The following is a 27,349-nucleotide window of genomic DNA, read 5'->3' on the forward strand; positions in this document are numbered from 1 at the left end:
ATTCTATGCATCATTGGTATTGAGCAGCCTTAAAGGCATAACAGCATGTATACATATATACATGTTATTAAAGGTATACACACAGTTATATCATATCTCTCCACAAGGAGTGTGAGAGAGATGGGGGGGGGGGTTCTATCTAAAAACAATACTACAGTCATAAAATGTTTGGTGCACATAAGCAACATTTCTTAATGCAATACAAACTATTTAGAAACACATTTTGAAAAAAATGCACATATTCCAACAGAAAAATATTTTAATAATGACATTTCAAGTAAATGAGCAGTTCTCGATAGTAATTTCTGAACTATCTTTTGTATTAAAGAAAAAGGATTTTGTCACTCATTTGCCTATGAATACAGCTACATTCACAATAACACTCAGGTGGAATTCAGAATATTTCTGATCACTTTCAATGAGCAATAACTTGTACAGGAAAGAAAGTTTAGAAAATTATTAAAACATTTAAAGTCTTGTCCAGTGTGCCTAACTGTACACGTCTGGTAATATTAGAAACAGTAAAGTCTTATTTGGGTGTATGACATTTGAGTTTGAGACATTCTCTGTGTCTTTGTAACACATTTTGATTTCAGGAAACCATGTCTCGGTAACTGCACCGACTTCAGCATCTTCCAAAGTGAGGAGTGCTTCCAGGGAGTACATTTTCTTTTTTAGACTTCTGGATTAAACAGCAGTACCTTGAATTTATCTAGAGAGAACGTTGTTATTTTTGGAGGTTGGTTATTTTTGACACTGCCTAAAAAGGCAAAATAGGGAAGACTTATGCCTTTGCCATTATCCGAAAGCCTAGAAAAGACAGGTGCAGATGATCTCTGGCAAAGCAGCGTGGCCTGTTGACCATGTCTTCCCAGGCTGACAGATATTGGATCCCCTTGGACTGACACAAAAGCTAAGCCAAATGTTAAAGTCAATCATTTTTTGTCTGTATAGTGGCATCATCATTGGAGAAGGTAGAATGCTGCTTAAGGCTAGGCTTATACCTGCCTGTGACACATAAACTGAAACCTCCTTTATGTCTATTTTCATATAGTCCAGTGAGGTACATCTCAAGTCATTCATCCTCATATGGACTATGACGGAGTTATACCAGTACTTGTGGTTGAGTGACTTGAGTGCTTGAGTGACTTGATAGATACTGGTACCTGGGAGGCAGCTAACCACAATGGAGTCACCTATGACCAATACATTAGGTTTTGTGGTATTATGCCTTATGGGCTTATTTGTTGAGACAATGGTGTGTGGTTTTATGTGTAGTGGTTGTTTTTTGCATTATGTGTGCAAGTGGTTTCCATTTGGGAGGCCTCTGCTCTTTTGGTAAGTTACTAGTGAGTACCTCTGCATATGTGGGTTTATGTGTCATGTTCATAGGTTCATAGGTAGGTACTAGGCTATTGGCCCTAGGGCCTATATAAGCCTAGCCAAACGGTACCCTGGCTTTTGCCACCCAAGAAAATTATTTTCCTGTGCCCCTGTCAAGCAGAGCCACAGAAGTGATCCCCGGCGTGAATTTCCTATCTCCCATCCAGTCATCAAGATTTTTCTTGAAGAGTGCTAATGAGGAGCTTTGTTTGATATAGACAGGCAGTTTGTTCCAGAGTATGGGAAGTCTCTGGGACAGGAAACTATCCCTCCAGCATGTTTTGTTTATTGTGGTGACAAGGTTTAGGCCCCTAGAGCGTGTAGCTCGGTGGGATTGGGATTTCCTTAAGTGGAGCATGTCCAACAGCTCTGGGTGTGATATAGCTTTGTATGTTAGACAGAGATCACCTCTGAGTAGATGATATGTGACAGAGTAAAGCTGGAGTTCTTTGAGACGGTCTGCGTAAGGCATCTATTTGAGGCCAGTAATCCTCTTTGTGAGGTGTTTCTGTGGCCTTTCCAGTTGTTGTAGATGTCCTGTGAGGTACATACCAAAAGGGGCATTGTACTGTATAATGGGTCTAATGAGTGATGAGTAGAGGGGAACAATGACCTCTATTTTCCTGGATGAGAAACCTTTTGTGATGAGGTGTGCCACATAGAAGGATTTCCTGACTACTGTGGCAATGTGATTATCAAAGGAGAGACTACTGTCCACCTGTGTCCCAAGGTCTCTTATCACATTTTTGGTGTTAAGTAGACTATTGCCTATGTGGTAGTTCATGGGTACAGAGTTTTTACCAAAAGGGATGACAATGCACTTTTTGGCATTGAGCTTGAGGCCATGGCTTTGACACCAGGCATCTGTCTCAGAGAGGCCCTTTTGTAGGATGTCCACATCGTTAGGAGTTTTGATTATGGCTCCTAGTTTGCAGTCATCTGCGAACTTTGTTAGCCAAAGACCTTCTGTGTTAGCCTGTACTTCAGAGAAGTAGATCCCAAACAGGAGAGGACCTAGGACTGAACCTTGTGCTACTCCACTTGTCACTAGTCTGAAGTTGGATTTAGAGTTAGCTACTTTCACAGTGTGGGTTCTGTCAGTGAGCCAGTTGGCAACCCATCTTGTGACATAGGGATTTATACCTAGTTTAGTGAGTTTATCTATAATTCAAGAGTGGGGGATGATGTTGAAAGCCTTGGCAAGATGTAGAGAGGCTGTGTGAACCACCTTACTCTCATCTGCAGCTTTGGTGACCACTTCAAAGAAGTCTATCAGGTTTAGGAGACATGATCTGCATTTTACAAACCCGAACTGGGTAGGGTCCAGAGTTTGGAGATTACCAGTGTCATTGTTTATAAGTTCCTTGATGATACATTCCATAGCCTTGCAGACCAGTCTCATCAGGCTAATGGGGTGGTAGTTCCCAGGGTCCATGGTGGCACCCTCTTTATGGAGTGGGATAACCATTGCTGTGCGCCATTCAGTGGGCACAAAGCCTGAGTGAGGTGAGGCTATGATTGAACATGGTACTTAGGTGGGGTGCCAGTTCATTCTGTATTTCATGTAGAATGCAGCCTGGGATGTTGTCAGGTCCCATGGATGCTGTGTTCTTGGCTTTGGTGAGTGTGTTTTTTACCTGTGCAGCCATGATTACAGGAACTTTGCATTCTTCCGGTATAGAGATGGACCCTTTAGGGATGAGAGAGGGGTAAAGTTAGCACTGAGCCTACCTGCCAAGATGTTGGCAATATCAGTTGGTTCTGTATATTTAGTGCCATTGTGCTGTAACTCAGAGCAGATCTGAGTGTTGCCATTGAGATTCTTGACATAGATAGAGAATGCTTTGTGGTTGTCTTTAGAATCAGTGGCGATTTTGTTTTCGTAACTAGCTTTGGAAGATTTTATGAGGGATCTTAGCTTCTTACTGAGGCTGACCATGGATTTCCTCCAATCATGTGATTTTACTCTTTTCTGCAACAGCTTCTTTCTTCTGTTGTAGAGTTTGTTTATGGCAGGGGACCACCAGATTGGCTTCCTTTTTTGGTGGATAGCATCTTGGCAGACCTCCCAACCGTTCCGAATTACTCGGATTTTACCGAGTTTTGGGGTCAAAATGAAGGGGTGCCACGATTCCTGAGTGGCACCCCTTCATTTCCGATTTTTCTTCTACTTTTTTCAAACTTTCGCGCTGTCGGTGATGACGTCATCGCGTGCGCAATGATGTCAGTGCCGTCAGGCTACCAGCCAGTCGGAATCGAGCTCAAGGAGCTCGCATCATAATTTCCGGCTGGCTTGAATTACGTTAACGGCGGGAATTGCAAGCTGGCGGGTCGCGAAGCAGAATTAAGCTAACAGCGGGGCCGGGAATCGCCGAGATTGGATTAATGGTAGCCGGGAATTGTAAGCTGTTGTTCGCCGAGTCGGGGGGAATTGCAAGCTGACTGACTGTTCAGGATTAATGGCAGCCGGGCTGCGAAGCAGAATTAAGTTAACAGCGGGAATCGCTGTTCAGGAAGGATTAATGGCAGCCAGGGTCCAGATGCAGGTAAACTAGTGCCTTCTATATTCTTGGATCTAGCAAAAGCATTTGATCCAGTTTCATGTACTAGACTGCAATAAACATTACTGTCCACCTGGACCTTAACTTGGTTTAAATACTGTCTTATTTAGGGCTCAGTGAGTCAGTGTGACAAATGGCAAACATGCTACTACTTATCCTACCTACCCATTACCATGGGTATCCATCAGGGTTCAATCCTAAGTCCTCTCTTCTTCAATAGTTTTATAAATAATCTCCATACTACAGTGGGTCAAGGCTCCATGGTTCAATATGCAGACATCTCCTCTCCAATCTACTCAGCTCTAAGCATGTAATCATTATAGGCTATTACACAGCAATTTTTGGCCTCCATCACATCTTTTCTGAGCCAGATTTAATCTTCTGCTGAGCACAAACAAAACATGCGTCATACTTTTCATTCCCAAACAATACTCCCAGGGAGGGAGGAATAACTACTCAGGGGTAAGTGTGTGTGTAAAAATAATAGTGGTGGGTACATACATAAATGTCCTGGGTATTGCAAAATAAGTCAGAAATTGTCCTCAGAGCTTCTGGAAGCTGTCATTCCTGACTGACTGTAGGAGAAAATATGCTTTCATGTTGGCTTACAGGCAAGAGAAAGTGTGCTGTGTTCTCTGATTATTTAACAGAGCAACTGCTTTTGTTTTGTGTTTTAATGGCTGCAAAAGAACGTGCTTTCAGTTTCATGTACATATTGGCTTGGCTTACAGGAAATGAAAGTGTGTGCTAAGCTTGCCTTGCTTATTTAACATAAATTGCTTTCGTTTTATTGTATTTTAATGGCTGCAGGAGAAAATGTGCTTTCATGTTCACGTTGGCTAACTTGGCTTACAGGCAAGGGTGTGTGCTGTGCTCTCTACTTAGAGAAACTGCTTTAATTTTACTTGTATTTTAACGGCTGCAGGAGAAAACGTGGTTTCAGTTCATGTACATTTTGGCTTGGCTTACAGGAAGAGAAAATGTGTGCTTGTGCTTTACTTAACAGAGAAACTGTTTTCCTTTTACTTGTATTTTAATGGCTGCAGGAGAACATGTGCTTTCATGTACATATTGGCTTACAGGCAAGAAAGTGTGTGCTTTAACAGAGACTGCTTTTATTTTGATTTTACTGCTGCAGGAGAAACTATGCTTTAATGTTCATATTGACTTGCAGGTAGGGCAATGTGTGCTTTACTTATTTAACAAACTGCTTTTGGTTTACTTAACAGCTGCAGCAGAAAGTGTGTCTGAGAGAGACTGGAATGTTGGCTCATAAATACTTTTGGTCTGTTTCTCTTAAAATTTTGTTTTCTGGCAAATACAATGAGAACTAAATTCACTAAATCATTGCCATTTAAGTTTCAGTCTTCCTGTCTTTCAGGAAATGCATGCTTGGTAACACAAAGTATCATACAAGCAATGTTTAAAATGTGTCCCTTGTTTTGGTCTTTTGTCCCCTTCCCAATAAATTTTTGGTTATTTCCAGATTTCTTATGCTGGATAGGTCTTCAGGGGGAGATGAGTATAGTGTTGTTTATAGTAAGTGTGTTTGTGTTGTCAGTAGACTCAGTAGTATGATGGGTCGAATACTTACTTTTGATATAGAAGGCTGTGGGTTCTACTCCCACAGCATGTAGATTGCTGATACTGTACTCTCTTGTACTTTGCAGTCCTGAGAATGTTCTCTTTGGCAGAGATGGCTAGTAATTATGAGCCTGTTATCAGTTTACCATCAATTCCCTGTTGTAATATTACTAGCTTATTATTTTTATGCAACATAGGCAATTTATATCTCAAGGGCAACAGGCATGTTATTTGTAGATGAAACAATGAAATATTAAGTTGTTTGCTAGCAGCAACCTCTTCATTAGTTACATATCTCTTTAATGTGGAAATATTATGTGACTTTTACTTCTGCAGAGATTGTGCATATTTACTTTACTGATACTGGTGGATTGTAGACATTATTCATACTTTTATGATGGAAATGTTCTGAACTGGGCAGTTTAGTCAAATATTGGTTCATGCACTTTGTTTCATTGCTTACAACAGTAAAGGTGTTCAAAACAATAAATTTAAAACGCACTGTAGCAAGTATGCTGTATTATACAAGGAATATAATTTAATATTGTCTGGAAAATGTATCAAAGAACACATGTAATGTTTTGTGTACAAGGGGGCCTATGATTTGAAAACAGCCCAAAGCTAATCTTACCACTGGCCAGATGCATTTTCTTTGTGGGTTTCAATGCTGTTTCAATGAATGTGAGTTTCAAGGGCAGAGTAGTTATAATGCTAAGTCTATTTTCATTGTGAGATGTGAGACTGTATTGCTTTGTTTAGCAGAGGTCCAGTAGTGTTTATGCTATAAAATATAAAATAAACTTTTTAAATTAATCCAAATATTGTAGAAGTAAAGCAGTAAGCACATTATAGTGTTTATGGTAAATAGGGCAAATTAACCAGGTAATGGTACATTGCAATGGCTGCAGGGGGACTCTGGTGCCATTTTTGGTTATCTGTTCTTCAGTTTGTGTACGTTGGCACCCCACAATTCCACTGGAGTGGGTGGGGTTACATGATTATGTATGCAAATTCTATGTTAATCAGCGTACAGATTTGTACCTATTTTTCATAGGCCTTGTCCAGATTTTTGATGTTTCCAGGTTGAGAGGTATGCATCTTGGTTCTGTTAGGGATTGCATGATCCATGCACTCGTGTAAGTTCTTATAAAGTGCAATTGTATAGGATTCAGCAGTCGTACCTCTATTGTCTGTCATCATGGGTGTCGTGAAGTTTGCCACTTCTGTCTTAAGAAGCGTGAAGTTGGCTTTGGAGAAATTTTTTACTGTGGTTTCCATAATGGGGGGCGGGGGTGGGATGTGGATGTCTAGGGTGATTTGCTTGTGGTTGGATCTGACCAATTGACCTATGGTGTGGAACACCGGTTGCCCATGTTGGTAATGACCAGGTCTAGGATATTGCTGCCCCTGGTAAGGGTGTGGATACGTTGATCCAAGGCATTGAAATTTATGAATTCCAGAAAACGTTGAGCACAAGAGTTGGTACATGAGTAGTTTTCCCAGTTAATGGTGGGGTATTTTAAATCGGTCATTATTAGGGTGTTAGGTTGTACCCTAATATTTTTCAGTGTATCAAGAAATGAGGAGTGGGAATTCTGGAGCATGGTGGTGGATCTGTAGCAAGCTACAATTTGGATTGTGGTCTTGCCCAGAGTAAGTTGCACTTGGATAATCTCGGATGTATTATACTGAGCAACTAGCCTGGAGATGTGGATATCCTTAATGAATATGGACACACCTCCACCTTTAGTGCTTTGGTCCAGGTTAGGTGGCCGAAAGGTGTGGTATGAATTATAGCCTGGTAATGCAGGGATGCTCTCTGGAGCCTTGAACCAGGTCTCTGTCACTGCACAGATGTCGATGTTCTCTATTTTAAGGAGTGCCTCGAGTGAGTGCATTTTGAGGTTTAGACTTCTAGCATTAAGTAGCATTACCCTCAGATTTTGCTTGCTTGTACCTGTTACGGTGGTGAATTTGTCATTTGAATCTTGCCTAAAAAAGGCACTATACGGGTGGCAAGAGCCTTAGCCAGTATCCGGAATCCCAAGGGTGACAAGTGCAGGCCATCTCTGGCAAAGCATTATGGTTTGTTGATCATGTCATCCCAGGCAGACAGATACTGGATTCCCTTAGAATGACACCAGAAGCTTAGCCAATTGTTGAAGTCAATCATTTTGTCCTTGTACTGTGGTACCATTCTGGGTGATGGCAGGATGCTACTCAGGGCTAGGGTCATACCTGCCTGGGCTACAAGATTGGACAGCTCTCCATGTCTCTTTTCATGTAGTCCAGGGAGATATGTCTCAGGTCATTCACACCAACATGGACAATGACAGAGTCAAATTTGTACTTCTTGTGGAGTGACATGAGTGCATGCATTATATGGTGGATCGTGGCACCTGACAGTCAGCTGACAGTCATTTTCTCCTTGTTTAGCCTGGTGAGTGGAACATCAGTGTGCCTGACTATAGAGTCACCTATGACTAGAGTGTTGGGTACGTTGTTATGCCTTATGGGCTGTGGTTGAGTGGCACACTGAGTTTGTGGGCTACGTGTCATTTGGGTTGTGTTGGGGGGTGGAGGTTGCTTGCGTTTCTGCTTTGGAGGTCCCTGTTGCTTGGGTAGATTTTTGAGAGCCTCCAAGAATGTAGGTGTGTGTTTTGTGTTTCTATGTGTGTGTTTTGGTGGTCTAGGTTTTGAGGTACTATGTGATGAGTGTGGTGTGGTGCAAGTGTTTACCTTCTCCTCTTGACTGTCTAGTCCAGTCTTGGGTCAAGAGAGCTTTGCTTCCAGTTTGGCTATATACGTGCATCTCTCACAGGTTGTAGTGTTGGGTGGTAGGAGGAGAGGGTTGTCTGTGTACATGAGGCAATTGCTGCATTGCCCCAAGATGCCCAGATTCATCAGGTAGACAGGAGAAAACACCGGGAGCTGACCCTTAGCATGCCTGGATAGGTGCTTATTTATTAAGTATTAAAAACTGTTTTCCTCTAGACAAGTGAGGAAAGTTGAGTGCTGTAGTAATTTGTAGCTTATTTAGTGCTTACAATGAGTTCTGAACAAGTGCTGAGCTCAAAGAAACAGATTTGAGTGCTGAAACTAGAAAACTGGCTAGTACTAAGAAACAAAATTAAGCTAGATGACTTCCCTCCAACACTGAAAGGCTTGGGGGCTCAGAAGCTTACAAACAGTCCTGGATACAGCAAATCTGTATCTGGATTAGACAATTTACAGGAAAGGCAAGAAACAAGCTTAGAATTTTTTTTTTGTAAAGTGGAAAGGGGAAAGGAGGAGCAGAAACTAACTGGGTTGGCCTTCTCAAATCTTCTCCCTGGATTAGGTAGAATAAGGTAATGACACTAGACTGGGATGAGTGTCCCAGATCAAATTTAAAGTAGAGGCGGGCAACTGTAAAGCCACCAAGTATAAAAACAGGATACCAATAGGGAAGGAGGATGGGAAACAAAAATCAGAACAAACGAACCCAACCAGATGCTTAACAATTGTAGGAAATTCTAGTTAATATCTCACACAGAGTGAAACTAGCTAGCAAAGTATATGCAGGCAATAAAAGTGCTATAAATAACTCAGAAATAAGCAAAAAACAGGATACTTAATGTTATATGTCACAGATTAGTTAGCTCAGAGCCCTTCCTCTGATTAGCTCAGTGTGAAATGGCAGAAACACTCACAAGTTAACTTCTTAAGTAACAAAGTTGAAACCTGAAGCAACTTTAAAAAAAGCTTGAAAGAACCAATGAGGTGTTTACTTCAAGGCGCAGTCCAGGCAACCTCAGTCAGCCAATGACCACAAACAATCCACTCTCACTGAAATGCTATACTGGCCTTGGCTAAGCTATGATGGCCTGGAACATGTGCTCAGACACACAGCCTCTACTAACAAACAACTAGGCCCAAAACACAAGCCTGAATATGGACAACGCTACACTACCAACACCACTTAGGTAGAAAAAACTGCAGAAATGTTTAAACAGATAAAGGATCAAGGAGACTCTAGAGAATGCTTTTAAATGCAAACAGGTTATATGATACACTCCTGGCAGGAAATCAGAACAAACAAACCCAACCAGATGCTTAACAATTGTAGAAAATTCTAGTTAATACCTCACACACAGTGAAACTAGCTAGCAAAATACATGCAGGCAATAAAAGTGCTATAAATAACTCAGAAATAAGCAAAAAACAGGATACTTAATGTTATATATGACAGATTAGTTAGCTCAGAGCCCTTCCTCCGACTTCCTCCGATTAGCTCAGTGTGAAATTTAGTGCGGGAAGAATCTGTATGTTGACAACCTGTTTAGCATTCAATTTTCCCTATTGTGAGAGTCTTCCCTACAATTTCATGGTGTAGCTACATCTGTCACATAAAGTAGTTTTTTTGTTTCAGGAATAAGTGGTTGTCAGTATACATGACACAATTGCTACATTGCCTCAGGATGCCCATATATATCAGGTTGGCCAAATAGATGATGGAAAACTGTCTGTCCATGACAGCAGGCTTTTACTACATGTTTTAATAGGGATGGGAATGGGTTACTTAGAAAGGACTGTACCGGTAGCACCGAGACTACAACATACTTTGTGTAGGTTAAGGTTGATCAATAAGTCAACACTGCTCAGGGAGCAACTGGTTGCTTTTAAGCCACAAGAAAACCTTAAAAGGTTTCACTAGCAGATATTTAGGGTAAAATTGAGCTTCTAGGCTTTTGTGTCTATACAGGGCACTGTTAACTGCTGCTGTGCAAAGAGCAGTACCTCTCAAACACAAGGCTTAAATGCAAACAAGGAGAAACATGTTTTAAGCTAACTACCAAGCCAGAAAGTACACAATAAGCCTTTAACCAGCAATCCACAACTCAGACAGGTTAGATCAGCATACTTCTGCCACAGGGGTGCAGAAAAATGCCTTCTTAATGTAGAATAGCTGTTTTGGAGTGCAAGTGTAACAAGACCACACAAACTACCTACAACAGCCTTGCAACTATCAAATACAATATAATACAGTGTCATTAACTACTATAAGCAGCAACAGACAGTACAGCTTTTTTTTAAAACTGCTAAAGTACAGTCACTGTATATAACAGTAGTTCTAAAAACTACTTAGACCCCTTTTGTTTGCTTCCCATCTCAGATAGATCAGGTAAACACCTACTGTCATTAGCTGAATAATCCCAGTCCTTCTAATGTGAAAGCATAGTAAAGGAGTGTCCAGAGTAAAATGCTACCACAAACTTAAAAGATAAGAAATGCTACCACAACATATGGATACAGCAGTGCACTTTAAAAAGCTTATAAAAGTGTGATTATTCAATGAAAGTACTTAGCTTTGAATAAATGATCCAAGACCCACTCAATTATACAGAATTTATAAAGGCGCTAAAAACAAGATAAGCTGATTAATAATCCCTTCAGCCAATAAAACTACATGCAGAAATCTCAAGTGTTTCCCCAACTTAAAGACACTAGGCTACCTCCCAGTGCACTAGATGGAAAATCCACTGACCTCTTGATGTAAAAACAAGTGCTTGCTAGAAAGTAAAAATACACTACTTTATCCAACAGCTGGCTAGATGATAATAAATTCGTAGAAGCAAATAAGCAGAACAGACATTGAGAGGCAAAATGCACCTTTTCAATGCAAGCACAAGGAAAGGCAAATAATTCAAAATATCAAAAGCAGTGTAGAAAGGGAGGAGCTTATTAAGTTTAAGTTACAGTAGGAGTGGGCAGCTTAAAATCACCAGGTTTAAAAAGATCAGCAAAGGAGATTGTGGCTGGGAAAAAAATAATGGAATCACCAGCAGTGCTTTAGTTTATTCAGGTTTGAAATCTTTTCAGAAAAAGGCAAAGACAGAGAAATTCACTGTGTATTTAAGTATCACCTAAGAAATAATTTAAATAATGAAAAAACATGTTAAGTGTGCAGTCTAGTTAATTTAAGTGGCTATCTCTCACATAGAACAAAACACCAGGCCAAGCAGATTTCTTAAAACAGAAAACAAAATGGAGCAGGTAAAACAGAAAGAAGCTCTATCCCTTGCAGAATAAATATATGTTTACTTTCCTCAGTCAGTAGGGAATCACCAGCAGTGCTTTAGTTTATGCAGGCTTAAAATATTTTCAGATGTATTGCTTGCCCAGGTTGGAGGGAAAGTAGTGTCTGGTTGGAATACCACTTATCATAAATACTCTTGAAATAATCTTTTTCATTTTGGTGATTTCTCATGATGGATTCAGAAGGAATGGTCTTAGGTTCCATTGGTTGAAATATGGATTCCAGCATTGATTTGGATTTGTGTTTCTAAGCATTGAGTGTGCAGGGATTACTTCCACAGCACTGTGTGGAGTAAAATAGAAAGACCTGAGATGTATGCAGATCTGGTTGTCAAAAAACGTTTTCAGTAGTTTAGACCACAGCAACTACATTTGACTGGAGATATTTATGACCTGATAAAGTAGGCACAAAACCAGGTCTATATTAAATGCTCGAAGAGGCGTTACATTGAACACCTCTTCAGAGACATTTAAACACTGACTGCACTAAACCACGAACATTCAAAACAGCGATTTCATTCCCTGGGAAAGAAATCTCTAGCACCAAAAACACACACACACAATTTCAAACATAACTATTTGCCCCCTACACCCCCCATCTAAATATACCAACTATGAGATTGCACTACAGTGGGATAAAAGGAAATGTCATGGCTCAGGCAAAGCATTTTTTTCCCTAGGAAAAAAAAAAATCGCTGACCTGAGCCTTCGCTATTTTCAGATTTCGGTCTATATGTGTTGGTGAAATGGCATTCGCTGTAATGCCATTTTGCCGATCTAATATAGACTCACAAAAACATAGTCCTCATCAAATTACTGGAACTCTGTGAATACCATCTACCCTTGTCTGTGATTACTTCCTTTGGTATAGCATATTTGGTAAACATTGAACCTGACAATAATCTGTTAGCTGTTGTGCTTGGCATCAGTAATATTTCTGTACCTTAATAGTAATAGTTATTTAGAACAAGATAGCACTTTCCTTCAAATTCATATAAGAAATAAATTATTTACTGCCAAGGACCTTTTGTTTCATGAGTTATTAGTAATGGTTCTCTCCTTTGAGATGCTTTATATATTACTTTGACCTGGCATTTTGCCCCAAGCTTTGAAATTCCCATATTGGGCTACAGTACAGACATCTTGTCTCTTTTATGACACTTAGGCGTTGATGTACTTAATGTATTTGTGTTAGCACATTGGAATGTTATGAAAAAGGAACAGCAGCTCTGTTCTGGTACAGTAGCAAACAATCATGTTCGTACAGTTGTGCTCTGATAATGTAGTATTTGTATATCAGATACTTTGGCTGTGTCCAATGGTTAGACCAATCAAACCTTATATACTTAATGACAGTTTTTAACTTAGCAGCATGTTTGATAGCTTTATTTATTTTTTCTAGCCTTAGAAGTTATTTGTCAATTTGTCATAATGCTCAACACATGAACAGCAACATCTTCCTCAGTATCAGATTGTGTTTCATCTTGCACTGGTCTTCTAAGCAGCATGTCAGGCACAACTGCTTTGTAGCCAAGACTTTACCTGCCATTGAATTATCTCAGTCTCATAAATAACTTTTTGCATCTGTATGGGACTTTGTCCAAAATTATAACAATTAATCAGTGGGAACCAGTGGTTTGTAGTCAGTCTGGATATAGAAATTCTTAGGTATCTTAAGAACTTCTCAGATGCCTACACATTTGTAAGACACTTTTTTTAATATTTGCAAATAATTTTGTTCTTCATCAGCATTCTGACACAATAGGAAATGGGTCTTAAAACTTGTACATCCATCTGCTGTAAAGCAACATTTAGATCATAGCTCATCATCATCATCAACCACCCCTTTTCCCAATTTCCTACATGGGGTTGGGGTGCGTCTCTGATCATTCAGTGTCACTCTCCTACCTTCTTCAGCAGTCATGCCTAACTTTAGTAGGTCTTCTTTCACACAATCCAGCTATTTCTTTGCTGGGCACTGTCATTTCCTCTTGTCTTCTTCTTGTGTGCCCCAAATCTTCTCAACCAGATTGTCTTCTGCTCTCTTGCACATGTGCCAGAACCACCATAATCTCTTCTCTTTGATCTTGTCTGCAATTGGAACTAGGCTTCTGCTCTTATGTCCTCATTTCTTCATCTGTCTCACAGTGTGCATCCTACTACCCATCTCAGGTACTTCATCTCCATCACCTGTAGCTCCCTCAACTGCTCTGCCTTCACTGCCCATGTTTCTGTACCATACAGTAGTACTGGTCACAGCACTGTTTTGCACACCTTACTTTTCAGTTTCTTTGGCATTCTTCTGCCACATACATCCCCTGTACTAGTTGGGTGCATCCCCACTTATTTTTGCTTTGACTTCCTCATTCAGACTTCATTTTTCCTCAACCATCCCTCCCAGATACTTGAAGTGTTAACTTGTTCCACTATTTTTCATTCTATCTCAATTCATAACTTCTTCTCATTTCCCCTATTTGCTGCAATTAAATATGTGTTGTCTGTACTTAGTTTCATCCCATCTGCCTTCCGTTTTGCATTCCATTCTCTTATACTTTGCTGAAGTACTTCTTACTTCAGAGTTTGCCTGTAATGCCACATGATCTGCATACAATAGCTTTGCTGATTTGTCCACTACAACCTGTTTGCTAATGCAGTCCTTTATCTGTATGAACCACAGTGGGCTCAGAGTTGAACCCTGATGCATACCCACTCCCACTGGTAACCCCTCTGTGAGTCCAAATGCTGTTCATACTTGGTCATTAGATCATTCCTCATAGCCTGCACAAATTCTACAAATGTTTCTGCAACTTCAAAGCAACACAAGGGTACCCAAATCAGCTTTCTTGCGACCTTGTCATATGCTTTCTCTAAATCTATTAATGCCCAGTTGGACTGTTTCCTCATCTCTAGCTTCTTCTCAACTATCTGTCTCTCTGCAAACATCAAGTCAGTTGTGCTGCATCCTGATCTGAATCCGAACTGCTAATCTCCCATACTTTTTATTGTTCTGGGTATTTTTTATCAATTACCCTCTCCAGAGCTTTCCTGCAGTGTGACATTGATTCCTCAGTACTGCCTACAGTTGTGAATGTCCACTTTGTTCTTGTACACTGGCACTAATATGCTTAGTATGCGTATTCTCCAGTCATCTAGGATATGCCTTTCTCTGCATGCTGCTATGAGGGCCCTCAGGGGCCACTTATCCCCCTAACTCACCCAACATGTTCATCACATCTGCAGTGGCCTCATCTGAGCCTGTTGCTTTCCTTGACTTTATTTTCATTAATGCTGTCCTGACTTCTTCTAAGGTGGGCTCTTCTCCCTTTTTCATTATAAGCAGTGTGTGGGGTAGTACAGCTTCTGTGGGGTTTTTCTCATTCAGAAACTGATGAAAGTACTCTTTCGATCTGCCTTTCATTACCTTTGCACTGGAGAGCAGGTTGTTGCTGGCATCCCATATGAAGAGTGTCTGACTATCTTCTTTATCTCTTTCACTTTGTCTTGCAACCTGATAAAGTTTCTTTGAGCCATTTACAGAGTCACTTTCCAGAAGCTGGTAGAGGGCTTCTGATGCCTTGTTCTTAACTATTATAACTAACTGCTCCCTGGATCTTAGCTACTGTCTGGCATTTAATGCAGTGGAGTAAGACTCTAACCTCCTAAGGAGCTGCTTCCAGGGTCAGGGGTACAGGGCTTGACTCTTTCCACCTTCATTTGCTTAATGTGTGACCATGAGCAGATCAGTTAACTAAAAAGTGCTTTGGGGCAACTGGGAATATGGGCTCCAACTAGCATCAGTGTTCATAACTGCTGTTTTAATAACATCATAGTAGGTTTACACTAGAACAGGTATTAGCATTTGTTAAATTTTGCTGAATACCTGGGCCTGAACAATCCCCCATTAGCAAAATACATCTTTCTTTAATAAGTCTTTCACTGGACATAGCACTGTTGACAGATCTGGTAGAAACATGCCAAAGACATTCATCAGACCTAGGGTCTTATGTAGCTCAACTACACAAGTTGGATCTTTTGGCTCTGCTATAGCTTTGACCTTGCTTGAATCTGGTCTGATTCTACTAGCACATATGTTGTGATTGATATATTGGACTTTCCTAACCTGCATTTGTCTCTGTACAGTTTCATACCTGAGGCTTTCATGGTTAAAGACACTATTTCTAATCTCGTGCCATGTGTTTTTTATCAGGATTGAACAATACAATGTCATCCCTGACAACAACACTTTCATGCCATTGCAGCAGATTATGTCATGTTGAGATATTTTTGCTGCTAAAGTTATACCAAATGACAACCTTTTGAAACAAAACTCTCCAGGCAGAGTGACAAAGGTTAATAGCTTTTGAGTAATACCTCATTAGGGGTATCTGCCAAAAAACACATGAAGCATCCACGGTGGAGAACCCTCTGGTATAAAAAATGCTTGGGTGCAATAACCTCTACAGGAAGTAAAATAAATCTTTTAGTCTCATAACATCATTACATATAATTTGTTTTTAATTTGACACTAATTCTTACATTGCTATTTCTTTTGATAAGTGGAACTATGTGCACACACCATTCAATCAGTTCAGTTGCACTTCCAATCACACCAAGTGTATCATAAATTGGAGTTCTGCCACTACTTTAGAATGTATTGGAAAAGGTACCTTTATAGGTGTGGCCAAGGTATATGGGATAGCACCAGGTTTTATGTTTATCTTTTCTGGCTCACAGTTAAGGAGACAAACTACACCAAACACATCCTCATTAATTTATTTTATTGTGGCACCCAGCCCAAACTCCTACACCACAGATTATTTGTTCTGGTCTTCTAAATCATACATGCAGAAGTCCTATATGCTGCTTTCACTCATACATTGCTAAGGCTCCTCAAACATTGCAGTTGAAGTGACTTATATACTTGAATTTGCATGCAGGGTTATGCATTTCTGTTTCTGCCTCATGCAACAGTGGATGGTTTGATGGTTGGTGGTGGATGGTACTCTTGTACATGCCATGTGATATTACAGTAACACCAGACTCTGTATCTATTTTAAAGCTTTCTGGGGTTCCACGTGTCATTTGCCAGTTGATTCACTGAATTTGGAATAGCAGTCACTGAACCCTAGGAAATGTATTCTGAACAAAGCATTCAGTTCTACTGTCAGTGGTTACTTGTTTTAATAACTTGTACATGGCAGCAGCATAATATCCCATCTTGTTCCATTTCGTATCCCATCTACCAAGTGCAGCAGGCAGTCCTGACCCAATATTTAAATGATTACACCCTCTGCATATGGCAAGTTTGCATTTACTCTGCCTTTTATGCAGACATCTACACTGGTTAGTATCATGCTCTGCACTGAATTTTCCATTTTCTTTCTTTTTTATCTCGCGCATCATTTGCTGTACTCATACTAGCATTTTGCTTCTTTAGGAGTTCTGTCTGTATTGCCTTTTCCAAAGTTAAAGTTACTTTAACTGCAATGTTAGGAAAACTTCAGTATCAGCCAACACAACTACAATTCTGTTGAGAATTTGTTCATCCTATGTATGATAAAACCCATAGTTCTCAGACCGTTCAAACAAGTACTTGACAAAACTGCTATAGAATTTTCTCTAGCCTGAACATATCTGTGAAACACATGCCCTTTCGAGAATGACATTTCTTTTTGACACAAAAAATTTTCATTAAGCTCAACTGTAACATTCTGACACTCACAAACTTAAAACAAGGGCTGTAAATGGCTTCTACTTCTTTGCCCCATAGCCTAAAAATGTATTTTCTTGCATTTCTTCACTTTACTTTGTCTAGGTTTCATAGAATTTGAAACAGTGCACAGCTGTGCTTCTTTGATGGCCAAGCAAATGGCTTCTTGGTTTTGTGGCATCCCTTGGCCATTTGTCATGGTTCTGATTGATGAGTTTAAGTCATTTTAAGTGAAATAATATCCCATGATGCACACCCATGGTTATCATACCTCTCAACTGTCCCAAATACCTCAGAATTTCCCATTTTTGGGTGCAAAATAATAGGGTGCCATGAATTCCTGAGTGGACTCTTTGAATCCCAATTTTTTTATTTACATTTTTAGTTGATGCTGACATCATCTTGTATCCTACAATGTTGACAACGTGTAGGGGCATGCGTGATGAAGTCAGTGAGGACTCTGTCAGGAAGAGTTAACTTAAAAAAGAAAAAAAGTTGTTTATGGCTGCAGGCAGCAGACAATCAATGAGGACATTGGGTCACAGTGTCAAAGTGACGTCTTGCATGTCTGAGACATCATCATGTTGCTTGTAGCAGTACGGTCCTCCTGGAATTTGGATAGGCTGGCTGGAAATACTCGAAGACAGAGTGGGAAGAATCAAATCCAGAAGAAACGTAGCCAGCAATAGGTAGTGCAGCCACACTAGCAGCTAGCAAATGTCTGAGGCTGCACGCACAGTTGCACACCCATGTCTGTCCGCTGTCCACAGATTGCAGCCTTGCAGGATGAGAAAATGTATCTTCTTCTCAGCAAGGTTAGAGTAACAACCTCTATCAGTCACGTATTTACAGTAATTGGTGGGGTGTGCACTGTGTGCATTTTAAAAGGCAAACTTCTATTGCATTGCTTTGTAAGAATTATGAACAGGATGACTCTGCTTAGTCTTGCTGTTCATAATTCATACACAATTCTGCAACACTTACAGAAGTTAAGTTTGCCTTTTAAAATGCATGCAGTGCACACCACAGCAATTACTTTAAATACATGACCAACCATCCAACAGCAGCAATAACTATTATTTTATTCTTGGTTAGAGCTCGTAAATAGCAGTTTGTGTGGCAGCATGAATAATTACTGCAAGAGAAGAAAGTACGGTGTAAGCTGTGAGATGTACCTAAAAGACTCAAGCCTAAGTGTCAGATATTATTTAATCGGACTGTAAAATGAAATCTTTATTTATTTAAAATTGTCAACTGTCCAAATTTGTGCCTCATATTTTTGGTTTGTTTTTCATAAACAATATAAATGATTAGCAATCACTAACAAAGAAAATGAATACAAAGAAGCACAGAAAGAATGGGATACATCATGACATACACAATCATATTTAAACCTGACAAACCTCAATAGTTACGTAACGGTTAATATGTTTGCATAGTAGTAGTCAAATATAGTGTAAGTATTCAATAATGAGAAAATATGCATGGAACAAAGCAATTTACAGTATTTATAATTACTATTGTTCTGGTTATATTTTGTGTTTAATATTTTGTCTGTTCTTCAATTTGCATTTGATAGCTGGTATTCCACAATCCCATTGGAGTGGGCAGGGTTACATAATTATGTATGCACATTTTATGTTAATCAGCATCCTGATTTTTTGGCCTGTTGTACTTACTTTTCATGGGCCTTTGTCCAGATTTTTTATGTTTCCAGGTTGAGAAGTATGATGGTTACCCAGTTTTGCATATATGTACTATCAACAGTGGCACTGGATACATATATATATGTACTATCAACAGTGGCACTGGATACATACATATATGTACTATCAACAGTGGCACTGGATACATACATATATGTACTATCAACAGTGGCATTGGATACATACATGTATGTACCATCAACAGTGGCACTGAATACATACAATCAACAGTGGCACTGGATACATACATATATGTACTATCAACAGCGGTACTGGATATATACATATATGTACTATCAACAGTGGCACTGGATATATGTGCTATCAACAGTGGCACTGGATACATATATTAAAAGTTGAGATGCAGCATTAATTTCACACAAAGTGGCAGCATATTAAGAAAACTATATATAGCTGTTTCTTCTTAAAAGGCTCTCTGTGCATTATTGGTATTGAACAATAGCTTTTATACACATTCACATACATAGATGCATTTAAACCTGTACACATTGTTATCACACAACAGTGCACCAAATTATTTTTTTAATTCATTTTATAGTATCAGCTGAAAGGAAATACATGTATACATGTTTATTTCTTTACATAAAATGAAGTAATCTCAATATTGTTTACAACTTCAAATGGAATGAAAGACATTCATACAAATACATTTATTTTCATCTAAAGAAGCAGACTCACCTATTAGCTGTTCCCTGAAAACTGTCATACTTCACTCTGAAAGAATACTAGATCCTGGCCTTCCAGCAATTTATCAAAGTATGCCTTGTCTAACCAGTTTCTCACAGTTCAACATTAATCTTGTTGTATTGACTACTTCTGCTTGATTCTTTACAACTTTCCTGTATACCTTTGTCATTGCAGCCAGATGTTTAACTCAATTGCCTAATATCACAACCCGAAGTTTAGTCCTAGCATCTCATTGATGATCATCCCTCAACTACAAAGAGGTACATTTTCAAGTCTTAGCAAAAATAATTTCCCACTTTCATATAACCCTTGCCCATAGCCTTTGAACCTCAGTGCATTCAAAAAACATATAACTTGTATAACCAAAAGTTTTTATCACTGAGATGTATCCCCAAAATCCTTACCAGTGGCATATATCATTTTTGATTAATGTGATTTATCAGTCCCAAATCTTTATCCATAATTTAATAGTCTTAACACTTATCTAAACTTTCTGCCATTCTGCTAACATCCAGAATTCCTCCTCTACCTCATCACATTCCCTTCTCAACTCTTTTGCTTCTGTTGCCAATTTTCCCTCACCTATCACTTGGTAGGGCATTGCCAAATATTCCATTACCAACATTAAAGCAGTGCTTATTTGGGAATAACATGCATTCAGGTTTTTATTCATACTGGACTTGACTACATCCATAATCACATCAGGATCTCTCCCTTTTCAGCTGTTCTACTCAACTATTTCCTTCAGTGCACACGTCACATTTATTTGAAACTTCGTCCCTTCCCCTCTCCAATACATAGTCATTTCCTTGTCTTTCCTTGTATTACTGCTGTTATATCCATAAAAGAGCTATCATAACCTCTAATTTGACATCTCTCTCTCTCTTTCCCCTACCTTATGACCACCAGCAAACTCCACTTCTGCTACCTGCTAACTCACTTCTTCTTTCTGTCCTCATCATTATCTCAACCTTGAGGTCTACTCCTGTTACATTTTAATTGTATTACTCAGCTTAGCCGCTACTGTATACCACTGTAAATCCATTACCTCAGCCTCTTAGACTTCTAGTCTCAAATAATCTGTCTTCCTCACTGCATGATGGATTCAGGCACATATGCAGCGAGACATTTCCCTATGGTAAATTTAGCTGGGGACACATGGCTGAAGTGGTATTCAGATGCAGAGAGATATGGCTGTTGCAAATTCCCTGTGTGTGAAGAGAAGCACACACTGCCATACCCAAAGCTTTAATAACCAAGGACATGGGGGCAGAAGAAGCAATGAGTGTTGTGCTCAGTGTAGAGTACACGCTTATGTAACTACAACATGTAGAAGTATGTTACAGCATAGGTGAAATCTTGCATGCTACTGTAGTCATAGTTATGTTCCAGTATGCATTTTAGGTAATGCTCTCTAGACACCGTGAAGGGGGTAGTGGTCCACACACAGCAATTATAAAGGAACTGCCCATTGTACACTGCATTTTACTTCCACTGACATGCCCACTGGCCAGCCTGCTGCTGAAACCTGCCATACTGCCTGCTGTCTCATGTTGTCTTGGGGCCCAAGGACATTATTTTCCCCTTGCACATTTGTTATTGAAGTTATGGTCATGGCATTGCATTTTTTTCTTTGCCCCCCAGAGAATTGAATTCACAACAGTCATATTTCTCTGCAGCTGAATGCCACTTCAGCCATATGTCCCCAACCAAATGTCTGACTGCCTTGGTGCTTGAACCCATTCACATTGTGTACACAAGCCCTATCTTACCTCAACATGGCTGACAGCATGTGTTCTGGGCTTGAGCTGGTGCTGCTCAATGTATAAAGTAGCTCACAGTCTTGCATATTCAATTAGCAATGCTGCTACATTTAAAAACATTGCGCTCTTATTTAATTTACTCCCTTCTCATCCTCTTTTTTTGCAGCTTTGTTATTCTGGTTATTTATTGTTTATTTATTATATCATTTAACAATTTTAATGGCATTTATTTAAATAAAAAATATTGTTCTATGATTCTGCCTATTGCAACAGCCATATTTCCCTGCAGCTGAATGCTGCTTCAGCCATGTGTCCCCAACCAAATGCACCACAGGGAAATGTCTTGCTGCCTAGGTGCCTGAACCCCTGCATTATCCTTCACCTTCAACACATACTTGTTACATTTGGTTTTGATTCTCAATGTGCATGCATTTATAAATTATGGAAACATGCCTCAAAACATACAGAACTCTTGGCAAAAATCCGAATATGTATCAGACTTAAGGTTCCTTCACTGTAACCTCCCATGTTTATCCACTTTTCTACTAAAGCTTGTCATATCATTGAGCAAATTTTCAAACTTACTTTCAGCACATTTCACTCAAGCTGCGAGATTTTCATCATCAGATTTTTAACTTACTTTTTCCTCCTTGCCTTATCTTCAGTTATTTGGTCCTCTATTTTACCTGTTCTGACATGTACCAGCTGCTTGCAGTTGCATTCCAATTCTGACTGACTTCTTAAATCCCCCAAATACTCGGACATTTTGGGACCATCCCAATAAGCTATTTAGTAAATAGATCTAATTTTTAGTGAAAATTCAAATAAACCATGACCTTATACCCTTATCAGCTCTTTCCCCTTCCTGTCTGACTGAAAGGGTAATGGAAATTCTTGTCATGTACCCTTTGCTGACACTCATCTCATCAGTCAATGTTCTTTCTGTCCATGTTTGTTTTATTTATTTTTTATTTCTCTGCCACAGATTTAACACCTAAAGTGATACTACATCCATCTATGTGTTGTCTAAAATCATCAAGATGAAATATTATTCTAATGAATCAAATACTTTCCAGATGTCAAAATGCAACATCTGCATTCCATTGTTTTTCATCAGATAGTCCCAAAATAGTATCACCACCAGATCTCCTCCATTACTTTTCCCTTAAACAAACATCCGTTGATTTCCTTGTTTCAACTAGGTAATATTTTTCTAGCTTTTACAAGATGCTTGTGAAGATTTTTGTAGTTGTACTTATATGCATGACTGTTTCAATCTGCCTGAGTCCCTTTTAACAGCACTATTTCCTTACTTTGCAGGAAAGTGCTTTGACCTCACCCTCCCTCCATGAGGTCTTCTCTCTGACTTTTGCTAACAAAAAAAAAAGTGTATTACATGGCATGCAACTTCCTGTAGCTAGATATTAGCATCCATAAAATATATACAACCATATGATTTGCATACGTTTCTCTCTTTTCTTCTTATTTTCTAAGTCAGTATCTGTCCTGCATTCTCCCTTACCATATTAAAAGAAACATTTCCTTCTTAACAACTCTTTAGCCACCTCTGATGTCTCCCTTTCAAGTATTCATGTCTTCCTTCTTCATTTCTTCTGGTTTAATGATTACTCTGTTCCTTTATGCTGCTTGCTGCTTGGATTTACCTCCAAGTCTTAATCTCTTTATTAATCTTTATCTTCCCAGTTTTTTTATGAATTCATCTTTCTCCAAGTCTACATAATTTGCAGCACCACATTCTATCATGCCTGCATTCTAACCAACCATTCCAGAGGGTTAAGATTCAGAACTGGAGTGACGGATCCCTTTAAATCTCGTTCGTTCTTCCCCCATCTAGGTATTCTTTTGTCACTTTCTACTGGCCTTACTCTTCCTTCACATATCCTAATCACATTTGCATGGGTTCTGATATATACCACCCTATTACATACCTTTCTGTGATCTTTGCTATATTCCTAAAAGTAAAAACATGGATATCTACTACTTTGTTTAAATTTTATCCATGTAAATTGTTTTTCAAACTATGCCTGAGTCTCCTAATATTCCACCCCATTTTACTCACCTAATGCTAAATCAACCTCAGCTTGATACAAGCCTCCTTGATTCTGAATTTTTTCTCTAGTTCTGACAATCATGTCACATTGAAACCCTTACCACTTTTTAAATAAGCCTCAGTTCTTCCCATATATCAAACAGTTTAAAAGAAATGAGTTTGCATACACTTTCAACCACCTAATACTCCACCCCCATTTGATTCAGCTAATGCTAAATTGACCTCACATTAACTCCGACTACTGTCTCATGGTGCCTCTGTGCTTAAATTTGAGCGTGCTGTGAGATGGTAGGAACTGCATGTTCTTACACCCAAGTGCTTTCTACCAGCGTAAGTAACTTTGCAGTCATATTGTAACTCCATGGCTGAAAATTAAGTTGAAAAAGTAACTGAACTTTGTCACTTACCTTGTCAACTTAAGTTTGAGCCTGGAGTTAGACGGTGTACATATTTCACTTTCCTGAGAAAATCAGCTACAATGAACTCTGTATTTTCCTCTTCAAAGCAAGCCGATCGGTTTGTGAAACGGGGAAGTTTTGACCCAGTCACGGCTCTGAGAAGAAACACCTGCACCAGAGTTCTGAGTGTTATTGTTAAACAAACCCTGAGTCTTTCTTCTCTGATCCATGTGCAGACTTCTTATCCTTATGAAAACCCCTGCATGGCTAGTGCAAAACCTGTTTATTAACTTTCAAAGTTTACACGAGGAATGTTTAAAAAAAATTGTCCCTAGTTTGTCCAGCTTTGTTGCTGTTAGAGGAAACACAAACAGATGCTCACACATACTTCATAAGTGTTTATCAACTTTCAAATGGTTGTAACAGCAATATTTAAAAAATGCCCCTATTTTGTCCAGCTTTCTTGCATTGCCCGACTCAATATGAATACCCTGGTACTACCAGTAGTGCAAAACCTGTTATCCTTTCACCTTCAAAGTTTGTAAAAGCAATATTTAAAACACTGTCCTGGTTTTGTCCAGCTGTCTTGCTCTAAGAGGTGTGCTTCCAAAAAAATAAAAATAAAAAAAGGAATCCGGTCATTACTATACCCTCCCCATGCACTGGTGTTAGTTTCCTCTGAGTGCTCTGTTTCCTCCCATGTTAGAAGGACTCTTGTCTGTACGTTTCTCCCCATGGCTCTGATGTTAAATCTAATTTTAAAGCACGTGCTTTACTGTCATTATTACTTCAGGTAATGTGACCCATTCATGTTTCACAGTGCCCAAATTAAGAAAAAAAAGATGTCACTGTCACACTCTACTTGTTTGTGAGAATTTCTGAAATATGTGCAGAGTTCTTCAGACCCATTACAGAACTAATGTTGCAACTTTTCATACAAATATGAACACTTTGTTTTAATGTGTTATTTCTGTCTAATCCAGATAAAAGGTCCTAGGCACAATTACCTGCTTTGAGTAGCAACCTAGGCGCTTTCTTCTTGGCTTGTTCCAATGACTTTCCCGGTAAACAAATATTACAGACCAGAAGTATGTTTCTCCCCATGGCTCTGCCATTAATTGGTTTGTTCCATGTCAGACTTTCCCGGTAAACCCCCAACTGTATACAGTATCTGCCTGGCACTATGTACCACCGAGCCTACACAATTATCCAACTTATCCACTACGTGCAAGGGAAAGGAGCTCCATGCATTCTTCATGTAGAATTATGGGGACTGGAGGAATAAGAGTTGCAAAGATAGTTGATACTAGATGTGAAGGAAGTGCATGAACATACTAAGCCTCCTAGTCTGTACATAGATACTGCTCAAAAACAGGCAACGTCTGTGGCTTAGGAGTAAGTACAGAATAGACAACAGCATGGGAGCTCACTTAGAATACGTGTGTGTGTGTGTGTGTGTGTGTGTGTGTGTGTGTGTGTGTGTGTGTGTGTGTGTGTGTGTCTGATCGTGCAAGGATGGTGGTCTCTTATCAGGGCCTATAGTGAGCTCCAATAGTTCATAGGTTCATAGGTAAGTACTAGGCTATCTGCCCGAGGGCATCTATAAGCCTAGCCAGAATGTGTTGGCTTTCACAGCCCCCTTAGATTAGTTCCCTGTGCCTCTGTCCAGCAGAGCCACTGCAGTGATCCCAGAGGTAAATTTTCTGTTTCCCATCCACTCGTCAAGGTTTCTCTTGAAGAGTGTTAGTGAGGGGCTCTGCCTAATGTAGATTGGAATCCTGTTCCAAAGCATGGGAAGTCTCTGGAACAGGAATCTATCCCTCCAGCACATCCTATTTATCATTGTGGTGGGGTTTAGATTGTTAGAACGTGTGGCTCTCAGGGATTTGTTTTTTTTTAGGTGGAGCATGTCCATCAATTCTGGGTTGGACATGGCCTTGTACGTCAGGCAGACATCACATCTGAGTAAGCAGTATGCAACCGTGGAGTTTCTTCAGTTGGGCTGCATAGGGCATCTGTTTGAGGCCAGTAATCCTCTTGGTGAGGCACTTCTGTGGTCTTTCCAGCTGTTGCAGGTGTTTTGTAAGGCACATCCCAAATGGGGCATTGTACTCTATGATGGGTCTGATGAGTGATGAGTAAAGGGGCACAATAACCTCTTTTGTTCTAGATGCGAACCCTTTTGTGATTAGGTGGGCCGCATAGAAGGCTTTTCTAACCACCTTGGCAATACGATTATCAAAGGAGAGATTACTATCTTCTAGGTTCCCCAGATCCCTTATTACATTTTCTGTATTTAATGGACTACCATGTATGTGGTAGTTTGCGGGTATTTTGTTTTTTTTCCAAAGGGGATGACTATGCACTTTTTGACATTTAGCTTGAGGCCATGATTTTGACACCAGGTATCCGTCTCAATGAGACCCTTCTGGAGGATGTCTGTATGAGCCGGAGAGACAGTTATGGCCCCCTGTTTGCAGGCGTCTGTGAACTTGTTCAGCCATAGTCCTCCTGTGCTTGCCTGTACCTTTGAGAAGTATATACTGAACAGGAGGGGTCTCAGGACTGAGCCCTGGGTGACGCCACTTGTAGCTGGTTTAGAGCCGGACTTAGAGCCTGCAACTCTCATCGTGTGGGTTCTATCCATGAGCCAATTGGCAACCCATCTTGTGATGTAGGAGTTTATGTTCAGGCTGGTGAGCTTGTTTATAATACCAGAATGGGGAATGGTGTCGAAAGCCTTTGCGTGGTCTAGGTAGGCTGTGTGGACCTCCTCTCCCTCGTCTAAAGCCTTGGTAACTGTCTCAAAGAAGTCCACCAGGTTTAGGAGGAATGATCTGCCCTTAACAAAGCCAAATGGGGTAGGGTCCAATGTTTGGAGGTTCCCAATGTCTCTGTTAATGAGTTCCATGATGATGCGCTCCATCCCCTTGCAGACCAGGCTAGTCAGGCTTATAGGGCGATAGTTCCTGGGGTCCGTTGTGGCTCCACCTTTGTGGCACAGGATAATTTTTGCTGTGCGCCACTCTATGGATATGTAGCCTGTAGAGATGCCGAATTTGAACAGTGTGTTTAGGTGAGGGGTTAGTTCATTTTGTAGCTCATGTAAGACACAGCCTGGGACACTGTCCAGTCCCATTGAAGCTGTGTTTTTAGCTTTGGATAGGGCTGTTTTAACCTGTGTGTCAGTGATTGCCGGGCTCTACATTCTTCTGGTATGGTTATGGGCCCTTTAGGGGATGAGAGGGGTGTGAAGTTTGCACTAAAACTGTCTGCCAGAATGTTGGCAATATCAGTCAGTCCAGTGTATTTTGTGCCATTCTGTACTAACTCAGAGCAGATCTGAGAGTTTACACTTAGGTTGACATAGCTGAAGAATGCTTTGTG

The sequence above is a fragment of the Protopterus annectens genome, chromosome 4.part1 (assembly GCF_019279795.1).
Source record: "Protopterus annectens isolate FY-2018-M chromosome 4.part1, PAN1.0, whole genome shotgun sequence".
Classification (NCBI taxonomy): Eukaryota; Metazoa; Chordata; order Ceratodontiformes; family Protopteridae; genus Protopterus; species Protopterus annectens.